Raw genomic sequence first — 13,263 nt, 5'->3', positions numbered from 1 at the left:
GTTTGTTTTGTTTTTTAAAGGTCTCCCTATAGCCCCAGCTGGTCTGGAACTTGCTATGTAGACCAGACTGACCTTGATCTTTCAGAGATCTGCCTGTTTCTGCCTCCAGAGTGCTCCGTTAGAGGCATGCACCACCATGCCTGGCCTAATAGTGACATTTTTAAAGAATATGTCATCTCTGTGGAATGCTGAACACTAAATGGTTCACCTATATTACATCCTCTCCTCCCAAGGCTTAGGCATCATTGCAGATAAGGGGACAGAAAAATTCTAAGACCTACAAGTAGTGGATGAATATGAGGAAACCATGTTGTCTGGGCACAACAGGGCAGTTGCACATATGAACCCACAGCCCTGTGACAGCATGCATGAGACCTGTGCAAGCCCAAGCTAAACAAAAACCCAGGATGGAGAGGGGGAGGTGGCCAAGAAACCCTAGCCTTACTAGAGGATCTATTGGCAATTGATAGCTGCTGAGAGAGAGAGGGTCAGTTTTCCACAGGGGTGTGAGGCTTGGTAGATCTACCATACTCCAAGGGATGGACCCATACCCGAGAGCATTTGGGGAACACAGATTAGACTTCATAGGCCTTTAAAAAAGAAAAATAATAGCAGACATGAAGTTGGGGGAGTAGCAGAGAGGGGATGGAAATAGGGGAGGGGGTCTGAATGTGATAAAATACATTATATGAAACTCTTGAAGAATAAATAAAAATATTAAAAAAATAACATGCCACTTATCTTTCAGGAATTTTTGTTGACATAGATTATCACCAAATATGGAAAATACCATATTCATGTCAAATCTTTAGGCAAATCTCTGGTTAACAGTGTCAATGCGTCATTTATAAACTTCATGTTCTTGAGTCCCTTTTTTTGGTGTGTGTTTATGTATGTGTGTGCAATATGTATGGATGCACATGTATGTGGGGAGGCCAGAGGACACCCTTCAGTGTAGCTCCTCAGGCTCTATCTACTGTGTTTTTTGAGACAGTATCACTCACTAGCCTTTAGTTTACCAAGTAGGCTAAGCTGGCTGGCCAGCAAACCCTGGGGAAACTTCTGTCCCCACCATCCCAGTGCTGGGATTTTAAGCATGCACAACCACACGAGGCTTTTCTTGTGTGAGTCCTAGGGCTCAAACTCAGGTCCTTGTGTTTGTGTAGCAGGTGTTCTGCCAGCCACACCGTCTCTTCAGCCCCTGCCATTATATCCGAATTTCTGCTTAGTTTAATAATTTTTCCTCCAACCTTGATCTTGAAAAACATCACTAAGCACATCTATTTTGTTGCTTTCCATAACTTTACTTAAAATGGCAAGTCCTTTTGATTTGAGGGCTGTGTTTTTCCTTAAGCCCTAGAAAATTGTCTTTTGTTAAATCATTGATTTTTGCTTTACTGCCGCTTACTCTGATTTCTTCTCTAGGGGTCTTGCTAGCCTAGAGATTAGGCATTGAATTGACAGCCCTCGTGTGAATCATTCGATTCCTGTCTCCAAACTTCTCGTCGCCCTCCATTTTATTGTGTTTATCTCACCCATCATCCCCCCACCAGACTCTTTTTCCCCCACCCCACTGTATTTTGTTTCTTAGACACTCCAATGTGGATTGTAATTCTGCCACTGTGTTCAGCTTCCTGGCACTCTCTCTGCCAGCTTTGCGATCATCTGTGCCTGCATTCTAATTATTCATTTCATCATTCAAAGTGAGTTGGACAGAGTTTCTTCTTTATTTCTTTTCTGTATCTACATACATGTTCTTCTATGCAGGTGTGTGTGTGTGTGTGTGTGTGTGTGTGTCTGTCTGTCTGTCTGTCTGACCTGAAGTCACCTTGACTGGATTCAGAATAATCTAGGAGACACACTTCTGGGAATTAGATGAGACACACTTCTGGGAATGTCTATAAGGGAATTTGCAGAGAGGATTAACTGATGAAGGAAGATCCGCCCCCCTGTGGGTGGCACCATGCCATGGATGGGGACCAGGATTAAATGAAATGGGGAAGAGGAGGAAACAGGTGAGCACCAGCATCTCTCTCCACTGATGGAATGTGACCAACCACCTCACACTCCCACCATCATGTTCTACAAACCATTCAGCTTAGTTGACAAACAAGGTTGTCCATCGCAGTCCCTTGTGGCACAACTTCTACAGCTTTAGCCTTTGGGAAAGATTGAGTCATGAGGAATTTGACTTACTCAATGGAACAATAATTGAGGAATTTATAGCTTTTTTTTTCTTTTTTGGTCTTTTGAGACAGGGTCTCCCTGTAGCCCCAGCTGGCTTACAATTCACTGTGTACACCAGGCTGGCCTCAGTCTCACAAAGATCCATCTGCCTCTGCCTCCTAAGTGCCGAGATTAAGGGTGTACACCACCATGCCTGACTCATGGCTTTTTTAAAAAAAAGACTCATTTTTAAAAACTATTTTTTTTAATGTGTATGTGTGTTTTGCCAGCATGTAAGTATGTGCACGATGTAAATGCAGTGCCTGAGGAGACCAGAAGAGGGCTTCAGATCCCCTGGAACTGGAGTTATGGACAGTTTTTAGCTGCCATGTAAGTGCTGGGAACTGAAGTCAGGTCCTCTGCAAGAACAGCCAGTACTCTTAACCACTGAGCCATTTCTTCAGTCCTGATTCATTTTTATTTTTATTTAGGTGTGTATGCATCTGTGTGTGTTTATGTGCATGTGCATGTGGGTGCCCATGGAGTCCAGAAGAGGGCATCAGATTCCATGAAGCTGGAGTTATAGGCAGTTGTGATCCACCTGATGTGAATACTGGGAACTGGATTCAGATTCTCTTCAAGAATAGCAGGTGCTCTTAACCACTGAGCTTTCTCTCCAGCCCCAAGTCCCAGTTTCTTTAACAGGTCTTTCCCAATTGACAAAAAGATTTCGAGCCCTTCTGTCTTACATAATAGCTCACCTTGTTCTGAATTATGCCTTTCTCACTGGCCCAGCAAGTATCAGACAGAGATTCTAATCACTGGATTTATCATATACATTATATGATGGCCATTTGTTAATGATGAGATTTATTGCAATAAAATTAACTTGCTCCAGTGTCCTTTTTAATAAGGAGGAGACTGTATAACTCTTCAATTTTATGTAATTCCCTCAATGTGACTTCAGCTAATGAGCAGCAAGATGGTGTCTAGTTCAGCTTGCAAAACAAAAACAAAAACAAAAAAACCCCTAAGCTAGCTTGTACTTTTCAGCAAAGTCCTTATGTTTAGATTTATTTATTTATTATTTATTTATTAATTAATTAATTATTTATTTATATATGTTTTGCTTGAATGTATATAAGTGCACCTGTGTTATGCAATTTTGACCCACGGAGGTCAAAATAGGGCATTGGATTCCCTGGAACTGGAGTTATGGATGATTGTTAATTGCCGTGTTTACTGGGAACTAAACCTGGCTCCTCTATAAGAGCAGTCAGTGCTCTTAACCATGGAGCCAGTTCTCCAGCCCTGAAGCTATAAACTTTTAAAATGCACCCCCAGTGACATATTTCCTCCAGCAAAACTCCACCTCCTAAAGATTCCATAACTTCCTCAAACAGTGCCATCAACTGGGCACAAAGTATTAAAATACCTGAGCCTATGGAGGTCTTTTCTCACTCCAACCACTAGTGTCCTATCTGGAGTGAGTGGACTCTTGTTCACATCTCTACAGGTAAACTCACACAGAACCCAAGAAATTCATAGATTTAGTGTTTTTCAAGGTTTTTCTTTTACCTCACTTCTACCTTTTCTCCACCTGGTATTTCCCCAGGAGAACCAGAGCTGAGCTATTCTGCTTAAAGAAGGTAGCTCCTTACATGTGTGTCTGTGTTTGCAAGGTGACTCTGGGTAGGTCTCTGAGAAGCCACTGGGGTTTGGCTAAGTACAGTTTGAAAACTCAAAGGCTCAGCCTGACTCAGGAGAGTCTCCATCTACCTGAGTCCTCCTCTTCTTTCCCTTGATTCTTTACATTAGTTACTTTACTTATTGCTGGGACCAAACACCTGACAAGAAGCAACTTAAAGAAGGAAGGGTTTCTTTGGGCTTACTGTTTGGAGATACAAACAGTATGGATTGAGGGATACAATCCCTCAAGTTCAGGAAGGTGTGGCAGTGGGAGGGGTGGTGGGAGTATCTGTTCAGGATACAGAACAGGACAGGAAGTGGGGCCAAGCTACTAACCTCAAGGTGTTTATATCTGCTTGTGTTATTATCTATGTATAAATAGTTAAATGCAGATTCTGCATATGAAAGAAATCATGCAATATTAATTTTTTCTTTTGGTGAACCAGTGAGTTTCTCTAGGGTGGCTTATAGGAGCATGGGTGAGGAGCTATCATGGGCAACTTACCAGTGGTTACACCACTGAAGAAACTCCCTCTTGTTCCCTCTGCAACCTGCAACTTCTTATAAATCCTTAGGAAGTGTGTGCCTTCACAAGCTCCGACCCCTTGCGATGGAATGTTGTTGGGCTGGTCCTGTGCAGGTAATCTTAGTAACTGAGAGTTCATGTGTACAAGGGTCATGCTATGTCCAGCGGACAGTGTTTCACAACACTGTCCTTCCCATGGCTCATGTCTGTCTTCTCTGTCCCTCTACTGCAATGTTCCCTGGTCCTTTGAGATGGTTTTAGATGTCTCATTAAAAATTTTTAAATCATTTTATTTTTATTTATGTGCATGTGTGTGTGTGTGTATGCGAGTGTGCATATGTACACATAGATCCAGGCCAAAAGACGGCACTGGATCCTCAGGAACTGGAATTAAAAATTTTTAAATCATTTTATTTTTATTTATGTGCATGTGTGTGTGTGTATGTGAGTGTGCATATGTACACATAGATCCAGGCCAAAAGACGGTACTGGATCCTCAGGAACTGGAGTTGTAGTTGATTGTGAGCCACCTGATGTGGGTGCTGGAAACTGAACCTGGGTCCTCTGCAAGAGCGTCAGTGCTCCTAACCACTAAGCCATCTCTCTATCCCCTAGAGGTCCCATTGAGAATGACACTCAACACCAATTTGTTCTCAGCACTTTGACCAGTTGTGAGTCTCTCCAGTAATCAATTTCATTGCACAAAAGACACTTTTGACCAAAGCTGACAGCAATACTGAAGGATAGTTCTTAAAACTACTAGAAGATTCTAGTATATCGCCTGGGTTGAGAATGATCAACTGCATTATTGATATAATGTCACTGAAAGCAAAATCCCTGCCCACGATTATTGCTAATTGTGTCTGTCCACCTTAAGGTTCCTACTCTTGGGTGTTGTTTTTTGTTTATAGAATTCGGTTAAGGTGTATATAAAGTTCTCTTCAACTCTCACATCCTCCATGGCTGTGACTCAGGGCTCTCTGTGGAGCATATCATATGACCTGGGAGTCAGAGGAGATGTCAAGTGGTGACAGTGCTCAGCACTTTGTTATCTGTGGAAGAAAGACTCCACATAGGCCATTTTAGGGCCTGTCATCACCCAGGTGAAATATACCCACATGCCAGTCACCTTTGCATATTTCTCAGGCCAGTTGAGGTGACGAATGTGCAGGCTGTGAACCATCTGAGAAAAGCTTTCTCAGCTGTCAGCAGCTAAACATATTAACCATCAGATTCATGGTGACCCTTAATGCTTGTCAGTCTCGGCAGCTCCTCACCCATCTGGGAGATTGACAGCCCTGTCTTGTCAGTTTGTCAAGTCAGATGACAGTCTCTACAGATTTGGTTCTGCAAAGACAAGGGGGCTGTCACGGAATCCTTGTTGAAACAGGCAAGCCAGTGGCAGCTGACTGCAGTTATGTATAAAGAGAACAGGGCAGGTAGGCACTGTGCATTGTTAGTACAGAACATTTGGAAACTAGAGCTCGTCTACTCTGTTAGATGCACTCAGGGATCATAAAATCTCAGCGCCACAAAGCGTAAGTCCACACCAGAAGTGATGGCTCAGTTTTGCAGCTTTCTTACTCTTTATTTTTTAAAAGATTCATTTTGTTTTTATTTATTTATTTTTTATTTATTTATTTATTTATTTATTTATTTATTTATTTATTTATGTGTGTGTGTTTATGTGTGTGTTTGTATGTGTATATGTGTGCAGGTGCCTACAGAAGCCAGAAGAGGACATAAAATCCCCAGGAACTGGAGTTATAAGCAATTGTGAACCACCTTATGTGGATGCTGGGAACTGAACTCTGGTCCTCTACAAGAGCAGCCAGTGTTCTTAACTGTTGAGCCATCTCTCCAGCCCCATATTTTATACTCTTGACTGAAGAACGGTGGTTCTCTGTTTGGGGAAGGGTGTCTTCTTTGGCAGGGTACGCAGCTTTGGGAGGGATATGTATGGAACAGTGAGGGAACATTACCTCTTCCTGTGGTTTGGGACCTGCTAGTGAAGGTGAGACTCTGTGACTTGCTTTGGTGACAGAGCTGCCCAAGTCCACACTCCTTACATAAACTCTCACCCACTGTGATGGTTAACATGCCAACTTGGCAGAATCTGGAATCAACAAAGAGACCAACCTCCTGATATACCAGTGAGGGACTGTCTTGATTAGGTTAATTGAGGTGGGAAGGCTCACTCTAAATGTGGGCAGCCTGAATTGCACAAAAAAGAGAAATCTAGCTGAAATCATCTCTGTTTCCTGACTGTGGATACATGTGACCAGCTGCCGTACATGCCTGCTGCAATGCCTTCCCACCATGATGGACTGTGTCTTCAGTCTGTAAGCCAAAGGAAAACCTTCCTTCCATAAATAATTTTGCCATGGCAATGACAAAAGTAACTAACACATCTATACTACTGTGACTGGCCCTCACCATGTTCCTGTGAGTCACTCCTCACTCACACGCCTGTGAATAAGTTCAATAAACTCATTGGTTCATCCAGCTGGACTTGAATGGAATCTTTTCTCTGGTCTGTCAGTTTCCTGTTAAGACACACATGCCAATTTCTAACACACTCACCCCCAGTAGCCATTATGAGTGCACTAACACTCATTAACACATTGTTGTGTGACCTTGCTTGTCTCTACTCACTCCTGTTAGGACACGTAGGACAGATCAAAGAAATGATTCCACCTAAATCTAGCTTAGTGAACTTGGGGTCTGGAGAGATGGCTCAGTGCTTAAGAGCACTGGCTGCTCTTGCAGAGGACCTGGATTCAGTCCCCAGCACGGATATTGCAGCTCATAATCATCTATAATTCTAGTTCTAAGGGATCTGATGCCCTTTTCTGGCCTCCATGGGCATTGCATGCCTGGGTGCACTTACACACATGTAGATAAAACAGTCATAGACATAAAATAAAAATAAATAAAAAAGTTTAGCTTAGTGATCCAGTGGGTTTATTGGTGCCTGATCTGGGGCAAACCGTTCTTCACAGCTCTCCAAGGGAAAGTTATGCAACAAGACTGCTTCCAAATGTCCTTGTGGGTTATTTTTCTTCCCTAACTAGTAGCAGGTGTTTGGCTGTATCCATTAAGAGCCATTTCATGTTCTCCTGACAAACGAGTTTTTTATTTAGTGGTGTAGGATCAATAGTGTGGTACCTCATGTGAACTATTAAAATGGAAAATGTCCGCGGGGCTGACAATCATAGTATTGATACATACTGAGCAATAAATTACATGAAACAAAATGGAGCAACTGGCCTTATAAAGGCTTATGGGGGGCATGTCTGTCTTTTTATAAGGCAGCAGCTGGAGATCCCCAGGCATTTGGAAAAGTGTTCAGTGGAGCCTGAACATCTTTCTGTCTTAAGTGGGGTACAAGATTGCTTGGCTGTCTCAGCTCTTTATAGTTAGTTGAGGCTGAGCTCCTCTCCTCTTCTTGCTCAGGCCCTGGTGGAGAAATTTCTCTCCAAGTTGCAGAATCTACCTTTCCATGAGGCTGACCATCTCCTGTCCCACATTTGGTGACCATCACTTCTGAGTATCACATTGCAAGGAATGCTGGGATTTCAACTTAAAATATTTTAATTATGTGTATATGTGTGTCTGTGTGTGAGTGTATGCATGTGTGAGTGTAGTGCCCTCAGAGGCCAGAAGAGGGTGTCAGATCCCCTGAAATTGGAATTACTGTTGGTTGTGAGCCTTTCCACGTGGGTGCTAGGAACTGAACTTGGGTCCTCTCTAAGAGCAGCCGGTGCTTTTGACTACTGAACCATCTCCCCAGTCCCCATATAGATTCAGTGGGAAGGCACTGAGCAGCACTTGGAGATGTCCTGAACTGGCCTTAGCAGGATAGAATGAGGCACAAAGTAATGTTTTATGATTTCTGAGTCTCAGTCATAATAAAAGCCTGGTGACTTTTGCCTGGATTTTTGGAATGCTGGTCTTGCACATTGCTTTTCAGAATCCAGCTGACATGTTGCTGAATCCCAAGCTAAATACATGGGTCACATGTAGTAAACCTTGTCCATATCCCCACACCACAGCCACCATCAACCACCTGCCCCATAGACCAGCCAGCTTAGAAATGGGTTTATAAGGGCTTTGGGTGACTTCACTGTAGCTGTCATCTGATTGAAGTCACAAGGAGATCCTTGAGATAGACCTGGGGAGGCATCACCCAAGTTTTCCTAGGGTCCCTAGCTCCTGATGTGGGTAGACAAACCACATACCACATGTTTATCTGAATTTTTCATAGTTTACATCCTGGGTGGTGGTGGGGAATAGAGTAACTTACAAAGGCAAACACCCAATGCTCCACAAAAGGGGAACACTTGGCACCCCATTCCACTCTGTGGCTCAGCAGCCCACCCGTTCCAGATCACTTCTGTGCCCAGCTCACAGTCAGTCTCCATTAGCTTTCACCCACGCCTTGTGGACCTGGGGTTAAATGCCCCCTCTCTTGTACACATGGGCGAGACACCGGGGCCATTTTTTCCTGTTGCCACCACCACTGCTTCTCTCCCCCAAAATGGTGCCAATGCTGCTCCCTCCTCCACTAACTCTCCACAGCTAATTCTCCAAAGCAGGCCCTGCCCCTCGGAGGACTAAGTGCCCCTAGGGTCACAGAAGGAGATCCCAGCCATTGTATAAAACCATGAGGTATAATCAAAACTTGTTTTTTTAAACAAATATTTTATTATTATTATTAATTTTTAAATGATTATTATTACTTTTAATCATGTGTATTCATGTATATCTCTTAGTAGATATGTGCAGTGGAGTGCAGTCTCCCACAGAGGTCAGAAGAGGGCACTGGATGGATCTCCTGGAGCTGAAGTTTCATGTGCTTATGAGCTATCTTACCTGGGTGTTGGGAACTGAACATGGGTCTTCTGCAAGAGCAGTACACTCTTAATTGCTGAGCATATCTCCAACATGCAAAAGTTGCATTTTGCAATGGTTTGTTTTTCTAGTAATTGATATCTACACCAGCCACTATTATTACAGTAGATAAGAGCTGGGGAGATAGTTTAGTCAATAAAGTGCTTATTCTGTGTGGTGGTCAACTTGACACAACCTAGAATCACCTGGAAGGAGAGAGTCTCAATTAGAGGTGGTCTACCCTGGGCTGACCTGGGGGCATGTCTGTGGGGGACTGTCTTAAGCTAATTGAAGTGGGAAGACCCAGATCACTGTGGGTGACACCATTCCCCAGGCAGTGTTCCTGAACTGTGTTAGAGAGGAGACATAGGGCTGAGCACAAGCAAGTGAGCACACATGCATTCATTTCTCTCTACTCTTGACTGTGGATGGGATGTGACCAGCTGCTTCAAGATCCTGCCCTGATTTCCCCACAATGGTGGACTGTAACCTGGAATTATGACCTAAAATAAACTTTCTCCTACAAGTTGGTTTTTGTATTTTATCACAGCAGAGTATTTTATTGCATCAACAGAAATGAAACTTTGACACCACGCAGGCAGGAGGACCTAAGCTCATTACATAGCATACATAAAAATATGCCCAGAGTGGCAGTATGTGCTTATAATACCAGCACTGGTGAGGCAGAGATGGGTGGGTCCCTGGGGTTCAATGGCTAAGGAGCTTAGCCTAATTGGTAACTTCAGGCCAGTGAGAGAGTGATCAGGGTGATGGCTGCTGAAGAGCAGCACATGCATACACACACTCACAGAGAGAGAGAGAGAGAGAGAGAGAGAGAGAGAGAACATGCTCTTGTAAATTCCTACATTTGCAAGCTTGTTCAACAGCAATTCATATTCACATCAGTCAATATTATCACAGAAAATATGACAGATTCAAAACAATGCCTGCTAATTGGATGAAAGGGATGAGAAGGGATTTATGGAACAAGGGTGACTTGTGGATGCTGGTTTCCCGATTTGATAGAGTGGCTTTGTGTGACATCAGAGGGATGTGGGCATTGGTGAAGCTGGTACCCAAATTGTCTCAATTCCTGGGCTGCCAATTGTTCCTCAAAGTTCTCTTTCAGTGCCTGTAACCATGCTCTCACTCAGTTGGAACACCTGCCTTTTTTCTGGAGGATAGGGTTTTATTTTTTATTTGTTTGTTTGTTTGTGTGTGTGTGTGTGTGTGTGTGTGCCTATATATGTGTGTGTGAGTGCAATGCCTGCAGAGGTCAGAAGAGGTTGCCAGATCCCCTGGAACTGGAGTTACAGATGGTTGGTAGCTGCCATGTGAAGGCTGAGAAGCAAAATCAGGTTCTCTACAAGAGCAGCCAGTGTTCCTAACCACTAAGCCATCTCTCCACTCCTGACACCTTAGGATGAACTTGTTCTGAGATGAGTTGCTTACGTGTCTGTAGGGAACCCTCACCCTGCTCATTGTAAGAAGCACCAGTAAACTCACTGGTTCATGAACTGAGACTTGGCGGGGATCCTTACTTTGGCCTTCTGTGCCTTCTCTATCTGCATTAAATAGATTTTTGTTCATGTCTCCCAGGAATATTGTCATACAACAGCCAGTCACTTAGGGGTTGGGATAAGTCCATAGGGTACATATCCTGCCCAGGATGGTGGTATGTGGCTTTTCCTGGGGAGATGTAAACCAGTGACAGATCAAAGTAAGGATACCACTGAAGTCCAACTTTGTGAGCCAATGAGTGTTATCTGGGGTCACTTATAGAAATATGGGTGAGGGGATGCTTACAGGAGCAGAAATGACACAAAGACAGCTGCATCACCAAAGCCACTCAGCATGGGTGACAGCTCAGGAAAGCTGGAAACCTGGAGCTCACTGTCCAACCTGTAGGCAGCTCAGCCTGTCTGAGATGGTCTCTCTGCAGCCCTTGGTGCCTATATGCACTAGGGGAGGGAAGGGCTTAGTGAATCTGGTCAGTTTCAGGGACTTCCTGAAGCAGCTGAGTTATTTTCTGAGCTTGCCATGCAGGATGGAGTGTCTCCCCCCCCCTTTTTTTTTAGAATGTCCCATGTCTTAACAGCTTCCCTCTAAGATGGAAGGTCTTACCTTGGAGGAAATATCTGCACAACACTAGTTAGTGTTAGATGAGGTGTTTGTCTCTGAAATCTTAGCTAACCACTGCACGTGCACTTTTAGGAGAAAACACCCTTTTCTACAGAGCTTTGCAATGTATCAGTACTAAGTAGAGTCTTAAACAGGTATGTGGTACCTGCTAACTTAGCCCACCTTGAGTGCACTACAATTAGAATTGTTCTATTACATTTGTTTTTGTGTCATTCATATATATATATATATAGGCACACATGTGCCACAGCATGCATGTGGAAGTCAGAGGACAATTTGGAGAAGTCAATTCTCTCCTTTCTCCATGTGGGATCTGGAGATCAAACTCAGGTTGTCAGACTTGGCAGCAAGCACCTTTACTTATTGAGCCATCTACCTGGTCCTGAAAGAACTAAAAAATAATCTGAAAAAAAAAAAAGATATGAATGTGTGTGTGTGTGTGTGTGTGTGTGTGTGTGTGTGTGTGTGTGGTTTGCATGAGCCATGGTGCCCATCAGCAGTCAGAAGACATCCTCAGGAGTCAGTCTCATTTTCACCTTATCTGAGTCTCAGTTAGCTGCTCCATACAACCAGGCTAGCTGGTGTCAGTCTTCTGGGGACTCTCCTGTCCCCCATTTCAAAGTAGCAGTACCTGGGTCACAGACACACATACACAGCATTCTGCTTCATGTGAGTTCTGGGGGTTGAACTCAGATCCGCAAGCCTCTGCACAAGCACTTCACCCACTTAGACATCTCCCCAGCCCACAGCTAGTAGAATTTGAAAGAAATCCAATGTCACAGGGCATGGTGGCTCACGCCTGTTATCCTATCACTTGAGAGGCTCAGGCAGGAGGATTGCCAAAAATCTGAAAACAGCCTGGGCTTCAAAGTGAGACCCTGTCTCAAAAAAAATTGGAAAAAGTCATTCAATACCCGTTGGGATAATTCCAGCGAGGTGCCCCATCCCCCCATAGCACTCATTACCACCAGGACCTCTTGATTGCTCTCTCACCTTCTATCTTCCGCCCCTCCCAACCTCCATTCCACCCCCAATAGCCAGAGTCTCTCCTTCAGAATTGGGCTTAATGTCTCCTATTCATTCCCTAAGTGTTGGAAGGGATAATTGGGAGGTAATTGCATTACCACACAGTTTGTAGTTAACCTTCTATTTTGGCTCTTAATGTACATTAAGGGTAATTATAGGCAGTTCCCTGCCAGATCCAGGGAAGGGCTTTGCAATGAGTACTACAGCCTACCAGGAAGGAAGGTAACAGAGCTGAGTTTGAACTAGATCCCAAAAGGAAAATGAAAGTCAACTTGACATGAGCTTTGGCCAAGTGGATCTAGCAATAGGCTTTAAATAAAAGTCCTGTCTTGGGCCGGGCATGGTGGTACATGCCTTTAATCCCAGCACTTGGGAGGCAGAGGCAGGAGGATCTCTTTGAGTTGAAGGTCAGCCTGGTTTACATAGTGGGTTCAGGGGGACCCTTTCTCAAAAAAACCAAAAAAAAAAAAAAAAAAAAAGTCCCATCTTCGTTTTACTTTTTTTAATTTTAAAAAGTATTTTTATGTATATGAGTGTTTTTACTCTGTAAGTGCACCAGAGGCCTGCAGTAATGTGGAGGCCAGAAGAGGGTGTCAAAGCCCCTAGAACTGGAGTTATGGACAGTTTTCTGCCATGTGGGTGCTGGAAACGGAACCTGGGTCTTCTGTAAGAATAGCAAGTGCTCTTAATCACAGAGCCATCTCTCCAGCCCCTCTTCCTAAAAATTTTAGTGAGTGTGTGTGTGTGTGTGTGTGTGAGAGAGAGAGAGAGAAAGAGTTCAGTGCCCATGGAAGTCAGAAGAGCATGTCAGATTCTCCTGG

The sequence above is a fragment of the Nannospalax galili genome, unplaced genomic scaffold, assembly GCF_000622305.1.
Source record: "Nannospalax galili isolate Female #2095 unplaced genomic scaffold, S.galili_v1.0 scaffold444, whole genome shotgun sequence".
Taxonomy (NCBI): Eukaryota; Metazoa; Chordata; class Mammalia; order Rodentia; family Spalacidae; genus Nannospalax; species Nannospalax galili.
The sequence above is the reverse complement of the archived record's forward strand: the minus strand, read 5'-3'. Positions refer to the sequence as shown.